The following is an 11,696-nucleotide window of genomic DNA, read 5'->3' on the forward strand; positions in this document are numbered from 1 at the left end:
TTTAAAACAGAGCCGGGGACAGGGGGTTGTTGGGGAAATGGGGGTGGATCACAGGCAGCCGGATTGTGCGTGCCTGGAAGGCCTGAGAAATTAGGTCATACAATCTGGCGGTTGACCTTTGAACCCTGATGGATATCAACTTCCACCCTGCACTAGGCCACACGGAATTTCCCCCCCCCCCACAAACCCCCCTCGTGTTTGAGAAGATTGGCTAGTTTTAAACTCGCTTGGCAATTCTCCTCTCCGATTCTTAAACAGGCATTGTGATGGACACAAGGTTTCATGGGAAATCATCTGAGTTTGCATAACCCTCCCCCCCACCCCCCTACTCCTGCACACCACCACCCCACCCCCACCCCCCACCCCATGTCTGCGTGGGTTTCCTGCGGGTTGGCCACGCTAAATTGCCCCCATAGATGTCCAAAGATGTGCAGGTTAGGTGGATTGGCCATGGTGAAATGTATGGGGTTATTGGGGAGAGGGCTTGGGTACGATACTCTGTCAGAAGGTCAGTGCTGATCTGATGGGCCGAATGGCCCCATTCTGCACTATAGGAATGTTTCACTCTCCTTGTTCAGACCCGGGTGGATGGGGAGAGTGGGGCAGTCATTTTAACCCACATTTCCCAATGGCTGACAGACAGGGCCAGACCGACCTTCCACATTACAGGCCACTGGACTTCACAGAGCCATAAAAACCACAGGAGGAGGCTATTCGGCCCTTCAATCCCCTGCCAGCCCTCTGTGGAGCAACCAATCCCACTCTCCTGCTCTTTCCCCACTGCCCTCTCGAGTTCATTTCTCATCCAATTTCCTTCAGGTTAATTTTCTCCACTCCCACCAACCTTGGAGGCAATGGGTTCCAGGTGATTACCACAACCTTTTGAACGTTGGCTCTATTCGCTCCCTACAGGTGCTGTCAGACCTGCTGAGATTTTCCAGCATTTTCTGTTTTTGTTTCCGATTCCAGCATCCGCAGTAATTTGTCTTTATATCAGAACAGGTTTGTACATTTATATAGCGCCTCACACCTCAACTGATGAGTCACGCTTGATTATTCCAAAGCGCTCCCGCGAGATCATCGGAAATCCGCGTCCTTCCCCACACATCGAGAAACGCCTCGATTTTAAAATTCTCCTCCTCGTTTTCACATCCCTCCACCTCTCCCTACCTCAGTGACCTCCTCCAGCTCCTCGGAAACATCTGGGAGCCTCCAATTCCAGCTTCCCAGATTTTGACAGTTCTGCTGTTGGTGACCATGGGCCCTAGGTGACGGGATCCACCCCACCTCACCCAACCCGAACCCCGCTCCCCCAGATCTTCTCTCAATAGAAACTGGAGGAGGTATTTCTGATAGCTAATGGTATAGAATCCCTACAGTGCAAAAGGAAGCCATCGAGTCTGCACTGTCCCACCCAGGTCCTATCCCCACAGCCCCATGCATTTTACCCTAGCTAGCCCCCCCCCCGACACTAAGGGGCCATGTGGCATGGCCAATCCACCTAACCCATACGTCTTTCGGACTGTGGGAAGAAACCGGAGCGCCCGGAGAAAACCCACGCAGACACAAGGAGAACGTGCAAACTCCAGACAGTCAGTGACCCAAGCCGTGAATTGAACCCGGGTCCCTGGCGCAGTGAGGCAGCAGTGCCAACCACTGTGCCACCATGCTGCCCAGGGGGCCATGGATTGAAGCTTCTGGACAAGAGGGAGTGTGAGGAAGAATCTCTTTACGGATCAACTGGCAATGGCCTGGAACTCGTTACCTCCAAGGGCAGTGAGAGCCCAGAAGATCATTAATTTTCAAAGAAAATTGGGATGGGAATATAAACTTTTCTATTTTAGCAATCTTGTTCTCCCTTGTGCTAGGAATGCAGAGGATTTAACAATCAAAACCAAAATTTGTCTTTGGAACTAACTGACAGCTGGATATGCATTCAGCAATGTCCCGAGCAGTGATTGCCAACATGGGTTTCTGCTGGGTTTTTTCATAATTCCAAAGATGTGTAGGTTAGGTGGATTAGCCATGCTAAATTGCTTCTTCATGTCTAAAGATGAGTAGGTTTTGTGAATTAGCCATGCTAAACTGCCCGCTAGTGACCAAAGATGTGTGGGTTAGGCGTATTGGCCATGCTAAATTGCCCCTTTAGTGTCTAAAGATGTGTAGATTCTGTGGATTGCCCATGTAAAATTTTCCCTCAGTGTTCAAAAATGTGTAGGTTGGGTGGATTGGCCATGCTAAATTCCCCCGAGTGTCCGAAGATGCGTAGATTAGATGGATTGGCTGTGCTAAATTGCCCCGAGTGTCCAAAGATGTACAGGTTAGGTGGATTGGCCATGCTAAGTTGCCCCTTAGTGTCCCAAGGTATGTAGCTTAGGGGATTAGCAGGGTAAATATGTGGAGTCACAGGGATGGGGCCTGGTAAGATTTAAAAAAATGTGGATAGGTGCAGTCTCGATAGGCTGAATGGCCTCCTCCCACTCTAGAGATTCTAGGAATTGAATAACTGTCCATTATTTTGGAGACTACACTCTTGCCAAGTTCTGGATTTTTGCTGCTATTTATATCAGGCCTGTAATTTCGGAAAATGTCTCACAAGGTTGCACCCAGGGGTAAAATTACTGCAATGTTAGCATTTAGTTCAGTGCGAGAGTGAAATGTCTAGAAAACTGGCTGGGTCAGGGATGTTGACGTTTCTCGGGACCTGTCAGCTATCTGTGGGATTTAAAGTCAATTACAAGTTTGTGGACCTCTATTTATGTCTGTTTCACTCCTAAGCATGTCAAATCATGTTCCCAATGACTCACATGCCCCCTCCCTCTCTCTCTCTCCCTGTCCTCAACCATATGTTCTGACTCACCCTGAGTGCTGGCAAAACCTCAATTTTAAAATTCTCATCCTTATTTTCAAATCTCTGTCTTTGCAGCCTCCCAGAGTCCCAACAATTGGGTCAAAATCCTGGAATTTCTTCCCTCACAGTATTGTGGCTGCGCCCACCCCTCAGGGATTCAGGTCAACCCAGTGGTGAGCGGTTAGCACTGCTACCACAACCTGGTGTTGTGAGACTTCTTACTGTGTTTACCCCAGTCCAATGTCCGCACATCTTTGGACACTCAGGGGCAATTTAGCATGGCCAATCCACCTAATCTACCCATCTCTGGACACTAAGGGGCAATTTAGCATGGCCAATCCACCCAACTTACACATCTTTGGCCACTAAGGGGCAATTTAGCATGGCCAATCCACCCAACTTACACATCTTTGGCCACTAAGGGGCAATTTAGCATGGCCAATCCACCCAACCTGCACATCTTTGGCCACTAAGGGGCAATTTACCACGGCCAATCCACCCAACCTACACATCTTTGGCCACTAAGGGGCAATTTAGCACGGCCAATCCACCTAACCTGCACTTCTTTGAACACTAAGGGAAAATTTAGCATGGCCAATCCACAGAATCTATACATCATGCCGCACAGCGTCAGGGACCCAGGTTCAATTCCCGACTCGGGTCACTGTCTGTGTGGGGTTTGCACGTTCTCCCCCGTGTCTGCGTGGGTTTCCTCCAGGTGCTCCGGTTTCCTCCCACAGTCCAAAAGACATGCCGGTTAGGTGCATTGGCCATGCCAAATTCTCCCTCAATGCACCGACTAGGGGATTTTCACAGTAACGTCATTGCGGTGTTAATGCACTCGTGAACACTAATAAATAAACTTAAAAAAAAAGCTTTTTCCTTCATCGCAATCACACCCATCCATTCTGGAGGATCGTTGGGGCTTTAACCAGCCAGCGTTGCTTCTGCTGTTCCACTGTCGATCCAACAGGAGGCAGAATAGAGCAGCGAAGGAAATGACCACCTGGGCACAGTCCCCCAAACCTTGCACGATGAACTTCCCCAACGAAGGAACTACTGTTACACACGCAACCCAGCAGGAAGGAATTGTGCAAATACGGCTCAAAACTGGAATTCTGGACTTCTGATACTGAACATAGAACAGTACAGCACAGTACAGGCCCTTCGGCCCTCGATGTTACGCCGAGCTTTGTCCAAAACCAAGATCAAGCTATCCCACTCCCTATCGTTCTGGTGTGCTCCATGTGCCCAGAGTCTAGTCAAAGTTGTAATGCAGCAAACTAATCCTCCACATGGTGTTATCACTAGACTATTAATCCAGAAACTCAGCTAATGTTCTGGGGACCTGGGTTCGAATCCCGCCACGGCAGATGGTGGAATTAAAATTCAATAAAAATTCAATTCGTAGGAATCTACTGACGTCCATGAAACTATTATTAATTGTTGTAAAACCCAACTGGTTTACCAATGCCCCTTTAGGGAAGGAAATCTGCCTTTCTTACCCAGTCTGGCCTACATGCAACTCCAAAGCCACGGCAATGTGGTTGACTCTCAAATGCCCTCTGAAATGTAGCCCAATCCATCACACAAACCAGCCTCCCATCCACTGACTCTGTCCACACTTCCCCCTGCCTTGGGAAAGCAGCCATCATAATCAAGGACCCCACGCACCCCGGACATCCTCTCTTCCACCTTCTTCCGTCAGGAAATGATACAAAACTCTGAGGTCACGTACCAACCGACTCAAGAACAGCTTCTTCCCTGCTGCTGTCAGAATTTTGAATGGACCTACCTTGCATTAAGTTGATCTTTCTCTACACCCTCGCTATGACTGTAACACTACATCGTGCACTCTCTCCTTTCCTTACTTATGAACGGTATGCTTTGCCTGTATAGTGCGCAAGAAACAATACTTTTCACTGTATGTTAATACACGTGACAATAATAAATCAAATCAAAATGGCCTAGCAAATCACTCAGTTCAAGGCGACTAAGGATGGGCAATAAGTGTTGGTCAGCTAGCGACATCCACACCCCACAAATGAATGGGTGGCGCAGTGGTTAGCACAGCTGCCTCACAGTGCCAGGAACCTGGGTTTAAATCCTGGCGTGGGTCACTGACTGTGCAGAGTCTGCACATTCTTCCCATGACTGCATGGGTTTCCTCTGGGTGCTTCAGCTTCCTCCCACAGTCTGAAAGACGTGCTGGTTAGGCTACATTGGCCAGGCTAAATTCTCCCTCAGTGACACCCGAACAGGTGCTGGAGTGTGACGGCTAGGGGATTTTCATAGTGACTTCATTGCAGTGTTAACGCAAGTCTAATTGTGACACTAATAAACTTAAACAGAAGAATTAAAACTCCCTAACACGGCGCAGACAGTGAGTCTCACTGACATCCAGTACGCAGAATGTAAACCCCTATTTCATTCATGTCTCCAACAGACACAAGTCCTCACACTCAGACTCTGAACATCAGTCTCCTGTCTGGAGTTCATCATTTTGTACATTGTACATAACACTTGTCCAGAACTAACCACCTTTCACTTTGAATTAACTTACTGATCACTACATTAGAAACCTACAACAATGGAACCACAATCATTAATTCTCACCATGCACTGATAGATGGGTGGGGTCCAGGCATGTCTTTTTCAATTCATTTATGGGACATGGGCACGGCTGGCTAAACCAACATTTATTATCCATCCCTAATTGCCCCTTGAGAAGGTGGTGGTGAGCCGCCTCCTTGAGCCGCTGCAGTCCCTGAGGTGTAGCTACTCCCACCGCGCTGTTAGGGAGGGAATTGCAGAGTTTTGACCCAGTGACAGCAAAGGAACGACCGATTATATTCCCAAGTCAGGATGGTGAGTGGCTTGGAGGGGAACTTGCAACTGATGGTGTTTCCCGTGTATCTGCTGCCCTCGTCCTTCTAGATGGAAGTGGATGTGGGTTTGGAAGGTGCTGCCTAAGGAACCTGAGTAAGATCCTGTGGTGCATCTTGTAGATGGTGCACACTACTGTCACAATTCATCAGTGGTGGGGGGATCGAGTGTTTGTGGAAGGGGTAGCAATCAAGCGGGGCTGCTTTGTCCTAGTTGGTGTCGAGCTTCTTGAGTGTTGTTGGGGCTGTCCCCATCCAGACAAGTGGAGAGTGGCTACAAGGACAGGTCAGAGGCTAGGAATCGTGCAGTGTGTAACTCACCTCCTGACTCCCCAAAGCCAGTCCACCATCTACAAGTCAGGAGTGTGATGGAATACTCTTCATTTGCCTGGATGGGTGCAGCTCCAACAACACTCAAGAAGCTCAACGCCATCCAGGACATGGGCGGCACAGTGGTTAGCACTGCTGTTTCACAGCTCCAGGGACCTGGGTTCGATTTCCGGCTTGGGTCACTGTCTGTGTGGAGTTTGCACATTCTCCCCGTGTCTGCGTGGGTTTCCTCCGGATGCTCCGGTTTCCTCCCACAGTCCAAAGATGTGCGGGTTAGGTTGATTGGCCATGCTTAAAATTCCCCTTAGTGTCCTGGGATGTTAGAGGGATTAGTGGGTAAAATATGTAGGGATATGGGAGTAGGGCCTAGGTGGGATTGTGGTCAGTGCAGACTCGATGGGCTGAATGGCGTCTCTCTGTACTGTAGGGTTTCCATGATTTCTAGGATGCTTGGCATCCATCTTAAAATTCATTCCCTCCACCACCAACACACAATGGCATCTTTAAGATCACCGCAGCAACTCACCAAGGCTCCAAACCCAAGACCTCAACCATCTAGAAGGACAAGAACAGTAGGGACACGGGGACACCACCACTGGGAGGTTCCTCTCCAAGCCCCACTACGTCCTGAGTTGGAAATATATTGACCGTTCCTTCAATGTGGTTGGGTCAAAATACTGGAACTCCCTCCCTAACAGCGCTGTGGGTGTACCTACACCTCAGGGACTGCAGCGGGGTTCACCGCCACCTTCTCAAAGGACAACTAGGGATGGGGCAATAAGTGTTGGCCTAGCCAGCGAGGCCCACGTCTGGTGAAGAAATTAAAAACAGCTCAGCAAGTAATCATCATTTGCCTGTGCGAAAATAAGTGAACGCAATTCTCGCGGCATTCAAGCTTTAAGGATTATTTCTGAATGACTTGCACTTATGTAGCACATTAACATGCCAATCCACTTTGCAGCCAATGCATTGCAGTCACGGCTGCATTGCAAGGAAGCACGGCAGCCCATTTGTGCACAGCAAGATCCCACATCCAGCAAACGTGACAATAATTTTAATAACGTCGATCGATGGGACAAACACATTGGCCTGGACGAGGCAGGAGTGAGAACACTCTGCTCCAAAACGCCACTACAAGAAATTCCATCCAGAGCAGGGAAGGGTCTCCTTTCCACGTCTCACCTTTTTGTACGCTGGACACCTTTGACAGTGCAGCACTCCCTCGGCACTGCACTGGAGTGTCACTCTATCTAGACACATGCAAGCCTCTGGAATGGGAATAGAACACTCAACTATCTGTACGAGAGGCCAGATACCATTTGAGCCATCATTAACACTTGCATCTGCCAATTAGGCTCAAATCTAATTGTAGAGGGTTATTAGTGATAATTGGAACTATATTGCTAACAGTGGTTAGCACTGTCATCTCACAGTGCCAGGGACCCTAGTTGGGCGACTGCTTGTAGTTTTGCCAGTTCACCCCATGTCTGCATGGGTTTCCTCCAAGTGCTCCGATTTCCTCCCTTGCTCCAAAGATGTGTAGGTTAGGGGGATTGGCCATGTTAAATTGCCCCTTAATGTTCCAAGATATATAGGTTGTATGGATTGGCCATGCCAAATTGCCACTTTAGTGTCCAAAGATATGTAGGTTAGGTGGATTAACTATGCTAAATTGCCCCTTAATGTCCCAAGATATGTAGATTAGGGGGATTAGTGGGGCAACTACTTGTGATTATGCAGATAGGGCCTGGGTGCAATGCTGTGGCGGAGAGTAGGTATAGACTCAATGGACCGAATGGCTTCCTTCTGCTCTGTATGGATTCCATAATTCACTGTGGCTGGGTCAAAATCCTGGAACTCGTTCCCTAACAGCGCGGTGGGTGTGCCTACACACCAGGGACTTCAACGGTTCAAGGCTCACCACCACCTTCCCAAGGGGCAATTAGGGATGGGCAATGAATGCTGGGCCTAGCCAGCGAGGCTCAGGTCCTCTGTACGAATGACAAAATTACACCAGGGGCTGTGAAGTGCGGATTAAGCAAACCCTTCGCAAAAATCACCAACAGCTATTGGTTAATCCAGTCCAAAAGGAGAGTTAATACTTTCCAAATGACAATGTAACAAACTCTCTCCCTTCCCCCTCAAAAACAAAACAGGCTGTCATGAAGAATTTGCTCTTCCAGCTCAAAGCAAATAGAACAAACTGATCTTTAGAGAAAAAAAACTGTCACTGAGCATAATGGTGCGGCCGGGACATATGAAACAATTTTATACAGAAAGGGACCATCAAACAACGACGGTCGTTTCGAAGAGGGGGGCACCCGTTTATCACCGCGAGGGAGGGCGTAAAAAATAAAAGTAATGAGTCTGAAAAGTTAAGAAGTTTGTGTTTAAAAGCATCCATTCATTTCTGAATCGCAGATTGTGGTCAGCCCTTGTTGGAGGGACGCAAAAAGAAAACACAAAGGCAAATCATTTCCAGTTTTTGCTTAGAAGTTTTAAGGGGGGGGGGAAGGGAGGGACAAAATGTTTTAAAGACAGGAAGAGTTGGAACTGAATGAAATTGAGATGTTTGAACGAACAGGTCGGTTTAATTTGCAGCATCCGCTCCGATGTGGGGGTGCCAGGCTAGTTTTCCTGACTGTAGGAATTTGCTCCCAAGAACAATATGGAAATGGATTACAATCTGAATTTTCAGATATCAGAAATTACACTGAATTCATATTTCACCAGATTGCAGACTCTCTGTTTCATTTCAGGGAGGTTTAAAAAGCTGCTTTTAATACATCGATTGCTGAGAAATAGCGCAGTTGTTGGAAGGACAATGATTGTATCTGTTTCTGATCAAACACCTCTGAATTATTGCCACAACATTGCAAAATTTCCTGTTTTCAAATATAGCATAAAACAAACTTTTAAACAACTTTCAAAAACTTCTTTTAAATACCTCAAGCATGTTTTAAAACTCCGCTCGATGTTTCACCCTGGGCAAACAGCAAACTGTTAGCACAAAAATATTTCACAAAATAATTTTTATTCTGTGATGAGTATTTTCCTTACCTCCAAATCCGGCATTGCTTGGTTTTAACTCCGGCAAACTGTTGCAAAAAGTTTGCAGTGTTGCTGTCCTCTGTCTCCCTGCCAGTCTCCAATTCTACTTTCCCCCCTCTTTCCGAGATCCCTCTCCTTTCCCGATTTGACGTTTACTGAACTAGCGAGCCCAGGGAGGGGAGGGAACATCACATCAAAGCTTGATGGGCAGCACTTCTACCCAACCAGGATCAGGGTGGATCTTAACCCTTCACTGTCACTTGTGAATGTCTGTCACACAATCACAGTACTGCAACGGGGCAGGAAGAGGGCATTCGGCCCATCGAGTCTGCACAGATTCTCCACCACAACATCATACCCAGGCTCTATCCACCTAACCTACACGTCTTTGGGACACTGAGGGGCAATTTAGCATGGCCAATTCACCTAAGCTGCACATCTTTGGACAGTAAGAAGCAATTTAGCATGGCCAATCCACCCAGCCTACACATTTTTGGCAAACTTGGGGGCAATTTAGCATTGCCAATCCACTTAACCTTGCATTTTTGGACAAGAAGGGGCAATTTAGCATGGCCAATCCACCAAACCTACATGTCTTTGGGACACTGAGGGGCAACTTAGCATTGCCAATCCACCTAACCTGCACATCTTTGGGATACTAAAAGGAATTTAGCATTGCCAATCCACCTAACCTGCACATCTTTGGGATACTAAGAGGAATTTAGCATTGCCAATCCACCTAACCTGCACATCTTTGGGATACTAAGAGGCAATTTAGCATGGCCAATCCACCTAACCTGCACATCTTTGGACAGTAAGAAGCAATTTAGCATGGCCAATCCACCTAACCTTGCATTTTTGGACAAGAAGGTGCAATTTAGCATTGCCAATCAACCTAACTCGCACATCTTTGGACTGTGGGAGGAAACCGGAGCACCTGGAGGAAACCCATGCAGACACAGGGAGAATGTGCAAACTTCACACAAATGGTGACTCAAGGTTGGAATTGAACCCAGCTCCCTGGCACTGTGAGGCAGCAGTGCCAACCGCTGTACTACTGTGCCGCCCATACATGTAGTTAGTTATTATTGGTGACCAGTGGCGAATAGCACTTTGGCTTCCGAGCCAGAGGGATGTGGGTGTGAAATCCAACTCCTGGGTGAGAGGGGCAGGGAGGAAACAAATGATCGTCTGCGCCGGTGATCACCATACTAGTGCCTCTTCCCAGTTCCGTCCAGGAAGAACGGCGCCCAGCTTCACCGGCGCACACTGCTTGCCAAATTGCTGATTGGAGTTTGCACATTCTCCCCGTGTCTGCGTGGGTTTCCTCTGGGTGCTCCGGTTTCCTCCCACAGTCCAAAAGACGTACAGATTAAGTAGATTGGCCATGCTAAATTACCCCTTTGTGTAAGGGGGGGATTAGCTAGGGCAAATACATTGGGTTATGGGGATAGAACCTGAGTGAGATTGCTGTCAGTGCAGACCCGATGGGCTGAATGGCCTCCTTCTACGCTGTTTGCATTCTATGCGTACTGGCTAGGGTGACGCAGGGGTGGGTCACCACTTGGGGAACCCAGCTGAAAACAAAATGCACTTCTGGCAGAAGGCGTGTTTTTTTAAGAAATGTGAGGATAATAAGGGGGGAAATAAATCGGGAAAAGTCGATCCTGTTTGTACCCATGCAGGTGATCATATCTGGGAAGCACTGGGGGGGCTCTTTCGGGTCTGGGAAGCACTGGGGAAGTCACTAGAGTTGACAGATAGTGTAAATGTTGTGTGAGATTCTCCCTTGTCCTCCCTCCCTGCCTCCTTCCTTCCCACTTCTTTAACACACCCACACACTGGCAGGCCAGCTCAGACACATCTTTGAACTTCCTCAACATGCTGGTATAATAAAAACAACATTGTCGTTGTCTTATTCATTTCTTGTTTCTTATTTCAGAATCGCTGCTCTGGGAGGTGATTTGATTTATTATTGTTGCATGTATTGGGATACAGGGAAAAGTATCGTTTCTTGCGCGCTACACAGGTAAAAGTTTTAAATGCTTATTTTGTTAGTGTCACAAGTAGGCTTACGTTAACACTGCAATGAAGTCACTGTGAAATTCCCCCGGTCGCCACACTCCTGTGCCTGTTTGGGTACACTGAGGGAGAATGTGCCACGGCCAATGCACCCTAACCAGCACATTTTTCAGACTGTGGGAGGAAACTGGAGCACTCGGAGGAGAACGTGCAAACTCCACACAGACAGTGAGCCCGAGCCGGGAATCGAACCCGGATCGGGAATCGAACCCAGGTCCCTGGCGCTGTGAGGCAGCAGCGCTAACCACTGTGCCACCCCGCTAACTTGAGTTTGCCCCCTCCGTTCTGAGCTTTGGCTTTGTAACTTTAAGGATGGAGTGAGTGAGAAAACAAAAAAGGCAAGTTTCTGTCCATGAAAGCCCAGTTGGCATGGAGGGCAGGAACCGGTGTGCCCTGGCAGAGTGGTGAAAGGCGCACCGGGAGCAGCGCGGCACTGTGGCAGGGAGTTGTTGTACTCACCTCGAAGTCTCTGGCGAACGGAGGGCTGCCCTGTGCCC

General features: G+C 48.2%; 1 protein-coding gene across 1 annotated transcript in view; it reads right to left on the minus strand.

Moving 5' to 3' along the window:
• LOC145361727 (uncharacterized) overlaps positions 1-9,261 on the minus strand; it is a 17,673-nt gene extending 8,412 nt beyond the window's left edge. Inside the window, exon 1 of the mRNA XM_080217652.1 lies at positions 9,127-9,261. The gene's annotated coding sequence lies outside the window, so the exon portion shown is untranslated. The remainder of the gene's footprint in view (positions 1-9,126) is intronic.
• Between the last annotated feature and the right edge of the window lie 2,435 nt (positions 9,262-11,696).

Source organism: Carcharhinus amblyrhynchos, chromosome 35 (assembly GCF_965287045.1).
Source record: "Carcharhinus amblyrhynchos chromosome 35, sCarAmb.v2.hapA, whole genome shotgun sequence".
In the NCBI taxonomy this organism is placed as follows: Eukaryota; Metazoa; Chordata; class Chondrichthyes; order Carcharhiniformes; family Carcharhinidae; genus Carcharhinus; species Carcharhinus amblyrhynchos.